This window comes from Microplitis mediator, chromosome 11 (genome assembly GCF_029852145.1).
Source record: "Microplitis mediator isolate UGA2020A chromosome 11, iyMicMedi2.1, whole genome shotgun sequence".
NCBI classification, from domain to species: Eukaryota; Metazoa; Arthropoda; class Insecta; order Hymenoptera; family Braconidae; genus Microplitis; species Microplitis mediator.
The window spans coordinates 386883-396270 of record NC_079979.1 but is presented as its reverse complement, the minus strand read 5'-3'; the positions used below and the strand labels follow the sequence as shown (position 1 = coordinate 396270).

Sequence of the window (9388 nt, the reverse complement as noted above, 5' to 3'; positions counted from 1 at the left end):
ATTTTTGAAGACAAACGTTTTCGGGAACCAAGTCAAGATTTTCTTGAGCCAAGAGAATTTATCTTGGTCGGAGAAGGTTTCTACTTTATCTGATAAAATTTAGGTCTCCAAAAAAGATTTCTTGAATCAAGAATATTTACCTTCAGTCAAGAATTTTTTTTTTTCTGTGTGCGATTCTTGCGAACGACTTAAAAATTCCGAATTCGTTTCAATTCAGTTTAATTCGGAGTCAGAACCAGAAATTCGAAGATTATTTTCGAATTAAACAGAATTAAACCGATTTAAAAATTTCGAATTCAGTTTAATTCGGAGTCATAACTAGAAATTCAAGGATTATTTTTGAATTAAACAGAATTAAACTGAATAGAATTTTTTAAATTCGTTTCAATTTGAATAAATTTTGATTTTCCTGCCGAATTAGACAGAATTTATTTTTCAGTTAGGTACCGAATTAACAGAATTAATCTGAATTAAATCGAATTAAAAATTTAATTCTGTTTAATTCGGTTGAATTCAGTTGTTCAATCAGGGATTACGAACGAAAAAATTTTTTTTTATTTTTCTTTGAAATAATATTCATTATTGACCATAAACATACAAAATATTATTCGCGTTGCAAGAACTCGGACAAAGTATTAGATATATGTTTATCATAAAGTATGCTTTATCGATGTATATAATTAGTGCAATAAATAATATTTAATTAAGTGCATATTAGGTTAGCAGTTATTTGTTTAGTAGGCAGTTCCAGAACTTGACAAAACCCGTAAGTATAAATCCATAAAAAGTAGGATTTGATATTTTTTTATTAAAATATTTAAATTATTCATCAGTTTTTAAAATATTAGTTTATTTTCAAATTATTTTTAAGTTTTCAAGTAAATCGAAAACTTTCGATTCGTGAATTTTCTCATTATATATTCGTTAGTTTTTAAGGTATTCGTTAATATCAGTATTATTCGATTGAATTTATAATATCCAGTTTGAATAAAATGTTTATTTAACTTATGATTATAATTATAAAACGTTTGTTGCTATAACCCGTAAAAAATGAATCATATATTAGATCCTATTTTTACAAGTTATATAGTAAACTTCCCAGACAGCATTCAAGTCAGAATGACTGCTTTACGACGTATTTTTGAAGGAATCTTCAAGAAGTCTTATAATGACTTCTTAAAGGTGTCATTTTTAAGAACTCTAAATTAAGAGTTCTTGAAGACTTCATAAATAAGACGTCAGTTTTGTGACGTCTAAATGTATTCTTTTTTTAACTTTTTTGAAGTCAAAATGAAGTCAAAATTAGGAACTCCTCAAGACGTCATGGTAAGTTCATTCTGAAGTCTTATTTGCGGAGTCAGAAAAAAGAACTCTTTGAGAACTCTTTGAGAACTTTTAAAGATGTCTTACTGAGTTCGCTAGGTGGCGCATTCGACATCTTGAGAACTTCTTAAAGACTTCTTTAACGTGTTTTTAAGACGTCCAAATCATAAATAGGAACTCATTCAGAACTCATCAAGACGTCATTTTGCTATCTGGGTTAAAACAGCTTTCTTGTGCTAGAATTGGGCGATTATTGCTTCAGATTTTTACTTCAGAATTATATTTTTTCCGATTGAGTTTCAATCAGAGTTTTTAATCAAGTCGAACCCTTGAGCTGCCCTCTTTTGTCGTTGCACTCGATTTTTGAAGTACAATTCTTTCTCAAAATTTTTTGCACAAATTTCTGGCACATCACTTGCTACCTTATAGGGGAGGGTGGGGCAGAGCGGCCCCCCTAAGCCAATTATTATTTTTTGTGGCTTTCAACCATAAGATCACTTTACTTTTGTCCTATTTCGAACAAATTTATGGACATTTTGCCAAAATTCTGAAAATTTTTTTTTTTTGTGGGGCAGAGCGGCCCCCTTCAAAAAGTGATAAAAAAAATTTTTTTTTTCGTTTTTTTTTTTTTTAAATTGTTTTCATCATTAAGAATGTATTTCTTTCTCTTGACAACTATTTTTGGTTTTACATTACTCAAAAAAAATTTTTTAAAGCGTAAAAAATCGTTCACTCTCGATTACCTTAATTACTAATTGTTATTTAATAAAAAAAAAATCAATTCTATAATTTTACTTTATTTCAAAAATTTATCAACTAAAAAAAAAAATTTAATTTTTATAAATTTTTAGTGACCAAATTTGCCTCTTACATAGAGAAACGACCGAAAAATATGAAAAAATAACTTTTTCGGAAGTTTCGGCTGGTCCATTTTGCCCCAGGTGTTATGCGTAGGGCTAGAAATGTGGAATTATGATAATTTTTTTTTAATTTGACGATAAAAATATGAAAAAATCACTTCTTCAAAATTTTGGGCTTGTCCATTTTGCCCCAAATGTCATGCGTAGGGGTAGAAATGCGCAAACGTATCGGATTTACAGTAATTAGTCGAAAAAAAAAAAATTTTTTTTTTAGTCAAAATTTCAGGGGGGCCGCTCTGCCCCACCCTCCCCTATATAGTTATATAGAATTGTGTAAAATGAGAGGATAACTAAAATGGATCTGGTTATGGCGTGAAGGTTGAAAACAATTAAAATTACTCAAGATTTATCAAATATAAGTTATAGATTTATTTACACTTATTTACACTTAAACTGTAAGAAAATACTTTATAGCGAATGCGACAAGATAGATAAGCGATAGCGAATGCGACAAGTCAAGCGGTTAAAAACGCGTGGTGGTTAGTAAGACTGCACGATGTAGATTAGAATTAGAGACGTCGTCTTCTTCCTTCGTGGCTGCTCGGTGGTGACGTGGCAGTATGGCTGCAGTAACGAATTTTCCCATTGGCTTAAAAGCGCGCCAACAGGAATTAGTTAGCCGCCAATTTCTCTGATTGGCCGGCTGGTAGCGGGTTCTCATGCCGACGTGGCACGGTCATGAGCAAGAAATTGCAAGTGTCGGGCCCAGATAGCGAGTGACCCGGCACTATTTTGACATTCAAGTCAGTAGCGAGTTCGGCTGCTCCCGTGCGTAGCGAAAGTACACGAAGCTTTTCAAAATGATTAAGCTCGTGACTGAACATTCTCCCCAGCGCTGGCGACGGTGTCGACAGGATTGTCTTCTGGAGAGTGAACTGGTAGCACACACAATTCAGAAGTTAGCGGCTAAATCTGCAGGATCTTCGAGTAGCGGAGCGATCGGTCTTTAATTTAACACAGCCTCAATCTGTGTTAACTGTAGCGAGTTGGTCGTAAGTCAATAGCGATTCACCAATAGTTCGTATAAAATGGAACTTGATTGACTTTACGGCTGCTTCCTATTTGTCACCAAAATGGGGAGCGCTTGACGGGTTGAACTTGCAGTCTGTGCCATCTGTAGCGAGTAAATACTGAAGTTCCTTTAGCTGTCTCGATCCTGCTGCGAATTCTTTTCTTAGCGTGGCGTCTGCTCCTATAAAATTTGTACCACAGTCCGAGTATAGGGTACTGCAGGCGCCTCTCCGATTAGTAAATCTTCTAAATGCTGCGGCGTAAGCGTCAGTAGAATAATTGATGATAATTTCAATATATATAGCGGACGCAGCGAAGAATGTGAGACCTGGCTGGAACTTGCCCACCTTCTATCCAGTCAGATCTCCGTAAATCAGCGATAGTCAATTGAGCTCCCCTATGAGATGTTCTTGGCAGTATTACTGGATTATTTCGTTCATCACCCAGTAGCGAATTATTCAAGCGACCGCCGACTCTGAGTACTTCATTGTAGTCGACGTAGGGAATCAATTTAGCGAGACGATGATTTCGTTGTAGAGAATCACCATTTTTCAGTAGTTTCAGCTCTTGCGAATAGTACTGACTTTGCGTATACTTGATCAGCAAAGTCTTTGCGAGTTCCAGGTCAACTGTAGCGAGTGGTGTGGCCAGTGTGGACTGTGGCACTTTTTTTATTTAATTTAGCGATGGCACGTAGACAGATTCCAAGCGTGTGAAGTAATGGTGACAACTTAGAGAATTTATCTAGTAGCGTGTATAGCGGGTGTGAATCTGCCTTGTAGATGGTAAAAACCAGACCTGGACGTTCTTCAAGATGTGATACCGTCTGCGAAGGGATGTCAAAAGATGGCCAGTTTTCTTTTGATTGACTGAGCCACTTAGGTCCCGTCCACCATAGCGAATGCTGTTCTAGTTTGGCTGCTGTTAAACCTCTTGAAGCGCAGTCAGCTGGGTTGATTCGTATCCCCGTAAAAGATACAGCGGAGTCTGTCCACAAGAAAATTGATATATTTTCAAGTTTCAAGATTTTCTTGACGTAAAGTACCAGTTGAGCGAGTAACACAGCGGCATTGAGCTCCATTCTTGGTATTGTAGTGGGTTTCAGTGGAGCAACTTATTTAAGTTCACACACTAGCGAGATATTGGAGCTTCCAGTAGCGTCAGTAACTTTTAAATATACGACAGCAGCCATAGCGAGTTGAGAAACGTCAGAGAATCCATGTAGTTCAATTGATACATCATTTTGTACATGATTCTAGCGAGGTATCTGAATCTTCGAGATCTGATGTAGTTCATCTCGAAATAAATTCCATTCTTGAAGAAGCAACAATGATAGCGTAGCATCCCAGTTGAGTGTAAATTCACTGGAGCGGCTTGAGCGTGTAATTCCGTTGAATTACATGCCCACTTAGCAAGCGGGAAACATCCTGCGGCACACATTTTTTTTATGTCGAGAGCAACTTGAATTGCCTCAGCGAGTTCATCTGCGCCTCCATAGATGTTGTCAACATAGCGGGTCTTTGTTAGCGGGTAGCCATGTTGCGCATCGTGTCGATGCGAGTCATTTGCAAAGCGAATGTGTTTCAGCGGCCATCTTAGATATACGTAGCATACAAAATGGACGCGATACACGTGGAACCGACGCTAAGTTTTCGATCAAAAAAGCTGAAGAGTCTTTTTACACCGGTGTGTAAATTTGATCACCACGGGCAGCACTCTAGCAGTGCTCAGCAATGCCCACGGCACTTAGCGATTTTCACTTCAAGATCAATTACACCACACACTTTTTCTCACAATTTTTTTACGATTTTAAATTTTAATAATTTTTAATTGTTAAACCCACACCAGATCCGGCTCGAAGGACCAAAATGTAAAATGAGAGGATAACTAAAATGGATCTGGTTATGGCGTGAAGGTTGAAAACAATTAAAATTACTCAAGATTTATCAAATATAAGTTATAGATTTATTTACACTTATTTACACTTAAACTGTAAGAAAATACTTTATAGCGAATGCGACAAGATAGATAAGCGATAGCGAATGCGACAAGTCAAGCGGTTAAAAACGCGTGGTGGTTAGTAAGACTGCACGATGTAGATTAGAATTAGAGACGTCGTCTTCTTCCTTCGTGGCTGCTCGGTGGTGACGTGGCAGTATGGCTGCAGTAACGAATTTTCCCATTGGCTTAAAAGCGCGCCAACAGGAATTAGTTAGCCGCCAATTTCTCTGATTGGCCGGCTGGTAGCGGGTTCTCATGCCGACGTGGCACGGTCATGAGCAAGAAATTGCAAGTGTCGGGCCCAGATAGCGAGTGACCCGGCACTATTTTGACATTCAAGTCAGTAGCGAGTTCGGCTGCTCCCGTGCGTAGCGAAAGTACACGAAGCTTTTCAAAATGATTAAGCTCGTGACTGAACAAATTGTATATAATTTGTATAAAATTGTATATAATTATATAGACTTGTATACAATTTGTGTAGAATCGTATACAATTTCTATACAGTTATATACAATTGGATCGGGCCATTTTTTGTATATAATTTTATACAATTGTATAAAATCTTTTTTCATCGGTTAATTTTAAAAAATCCTAAAGAAAAATTAATATTTGTCACGGATTTTTTTGTTTGAGATATTTTTGTTTGGTTTTTATGTTAAGCATTAATATTATAATTACCGCATTTTTACAGTGATTCAGTAAAGCTCCGTTCATTAACTATAATCTATCTCGTCTTCTCGGTGGTTTAACCTGCCACGGTAAAATTACCGCATTAATAAATACATTAAAAAAAAAAAACACTGTAAAACTGTACGATAAATTTGCCACTATAATATCTGTGACATCACCGTGACATTACCGCACATTGTGGTGATTTTGACCTACCAGAGTAATCAAATAAATATATTTGTAAGATATTTTTTTTTTACAGACCAACTTATTATTTTAAAAAATCAATTCTATAACAATGTCCAAGTTAACTGTTGTTGTATTTGTGGTCACATTGTTGGCGATTGACTCGTTTGCGTGCATTGAACAGGGAAAAGATGTAAATCTATATAATTAAATTTTAACCGATAGTTTCCCTAGCAGACCTGATTTACCGTAAATTTACGGTAATTTTACCGTAAATCTACCGTAGAATACCGTAAAATTCGAGTAGATTTACCGTAAATTACGGTAAACCCACCGTATATTGTGGTAAATCTACCGTAATTTACGGTTAATCGGTACTTTACGGTGGATTACCGTAAATTACGGCGGGTATACCGTAAATTTACCGTCGAATACGATAAATCTACCGTAAAAAATTCAGGTGGATTACCGAATTACCGTAATTTACGGTGGATTACCGTAAATTACGGCGGGTATACCGTAAATTTACCGTCGAAAACGATAAATCTACCGTAAAAAATTCAGGTGGATTACCGAATTACCGTATTTTACGGTAAATCCACCATAAATTACGGTAAATCCACCGTAAATTACGGTAAATCGGCATTTTACGGTGGATTACCGTAAATTATGGCGGGTATACCGTAAATTTACCGTCGAATACGATAAATCTACCGTAAAAAATTCGGGTGGATTACCGAATTACCGTAATTTACGGTGGATTACCGTACTTCCGTATTTTACGGTAAATCCACCATAAATTACGGTAAATCCACCATAAATTACGGTTAATCCACCATAAATTGCGGTAAATCCACCGTAAATTACGGTAAATCGGCATTTTACGGTGGATGACCGTACCCTGATTTAAAAAAATGATTATAAATGATTTCACACGTTAAATGTCCATAAGAGACAGGATTAGAAATGATTTAAATGATTAAAAAGTATTTAAAATGATTAAAAAACAAATCATTTTAAACACTTTTTAATCATTTTTTTTAATCAGGGTAATTTACGGTGGGTTTACCGTAATTTACCGTAATTTGGGTCCGTTAGGGTTAATATATATAAGTATAAATATAAATTTATTTAATGTGTAATTGTAATTGCAGTGTACTACGGATGGTGAATCATGTTGTGCTCCCTATAAATGCAGAGAAAATCATTTTAAATATTTGTCATGTGGCTTGACCAAAGATTCCTATAATCAATTTATTGGGGGAATTTATTAATAACTGAATTATAGAGGTGACATGTTTGAAGGCTAAGTCTACTTTTTAATCTTTTTATTTCAGATATAATAATAATTATTAATATTGTAATGATTATCATCTGAATAAAAATAATTCCCACCATAAATATCTGTAATTTGTTTATTTATTTTATATTCTTTTCGGTCCTACTTTTCTTGGTAGCATTGTCTACTTATTATTTTTTTTTTAATTTAAATAATATCGCGTTACTGAAGCCACAAGGGCATATCCCGAAAAAAATACCCTTGAAAAGGCATAAGGGCGTATAATAAAATTTTTTCCGGGAATCGACGTAGTTATGCCTGAAACGGGCAGAAATGCAAAAAATTACATTGTACTGTCCATCACATATTTTTGTAGAGAATTGAACGCTCTACAAAAAAAGTCTCTTATCATTTTTTGATAAATTCATGTGTTCAAAAGTTATTGGAGCTCGAAGTCAAGTTAGAGTAAATTTCGAGATCTTTTTACTTTTCCGGCGAAACTATCGGACTTATCATAAAATGTCATGAGATCTTTTTTGTAGATAATTTTATTTCCTACAAATTATCATTGATAAATTTTTTTCAAATTCTGCATTGTTTTCTAGTTATTTCCATTTTAATGCTAAGCTCCTAAAAAAGTAGTGTTCTGATCGATTTTAAGAACTTGGCATTAAAATGGCAACAACTAGAAAACAATGCAGAATTTGAAAAAAATTTATCAATGATAATTTGTAGGAAATAAAATTATCTACAAAAAAGATCTCATGACATTTTATGATAAGTCCGATAGTTTCGCCGGAAAAGTAAAAAGATCTCGAAATTTACTCTAACTTGACTTCGAGCTTCAATAACTTTTGAACACATGAATTTATCAAAAAATGATAAGAGACTTTCTTTGTAGAGCGTTCAATTCTCTACAAAAATATGTGATGGACAGTACAATGTAATTTACGGTTCATTAGTTTCAAAAATCAGAAGAAAAAAAATTTTTTTTTCCTGTGTTATTCTTATGAAAATCAAAAAGTGCAATGCGGACTACCTTAATATTAATATTAAGGGCTCATATTTTCAGAGGCCTATTTTGTCATCTAAACGAAACTTTTGAGCCTGGTTCCGAGAAAAAAAAAAAATTCTTGTTTTTTTTTAAACGCCCTAATAATTATATATAGTCCATATATAATTGATATATAATTCTATACAATTGTATAAAATCTTTTTTCATCGGGATGCAATTCGTTTATCTTTTGCCATCTTTTTTAAAACTTCCCTAGTAGCAATTTTGTCAAAGCCTTGTACCAGCCTGGATCAAGATACTTTAAAAAGATTTTCGATCAAGAATTGTACAAGAATTGGTCCAGATTCTTGACCAAGATTATTGGTCAAGACTTGAGCCAGACTGTAGTCAGAATTTGTCAAGAATTTCACCAGAAATCTGGAGCTGTCTATTGCTAAACTTTGGGACTATCCTATATAGAGATTCTCATTCTACATTAGTTTCATTTATAATACTGTAGTCGAGAAATGAGTTCTCTGTAGAAAATTAATCTAGTTTTTTTAAAAATACGAGCGACAGCTTATTGAATTCGTCATTAAATTTGACAAGACATTTTTTTTTACAAATAAAAATATCAATTTTTATAAGTCAAAATCAAATAGAAAAAACGAGAGACTCTGATTATTAGCAATAACTCAAAAATTAATAGAGGAAGCGTAAAATTAAAAAACGATTATTAAAGAAGAAGCAATTTTCTATTTGTCACAACTTTCGGAATTCTATTCCCATTTTTTATAATTTTAATTATTCATCTTAATCTATTCAAAAACTTCCGAAATTTTTTAAGTGCTAGAAAATTCTGAAAATCAATTTTTCTAGGCATTACTACAAACTTAATGCGTAATTTAAAAAAATAACATTTTTAAACTTGTTGACTCAACTATAAATGAGAACCACTGCAATACTATACTTTTTACATTCAAGTGGAAAGGAGGGAAATAGGTG

General features: G+C 34.1%; 1 long non-coding RNA gene across 1 annotated transcript; it reads left to right on the top strand.

Moving 5' to 3' along the window:
* The first annotated feature begins 712 nt into the window (after positions 1 to 712).
* Positions 713 to 7499, top strand: LOC130677284 (uncharacterized). The gene is made up of 3 exons (XR_008991565.1): positions 713 to 766; positions 6187 to 6303; positions 7265 to 7499. It is a non-coding gene; the product is annotated as an uncharacterized LOC130677284 (long non-coding RNA).
* The last annotated feature ends 1889 nt before the right edge of the window (positions 7500 to 9388 follow it).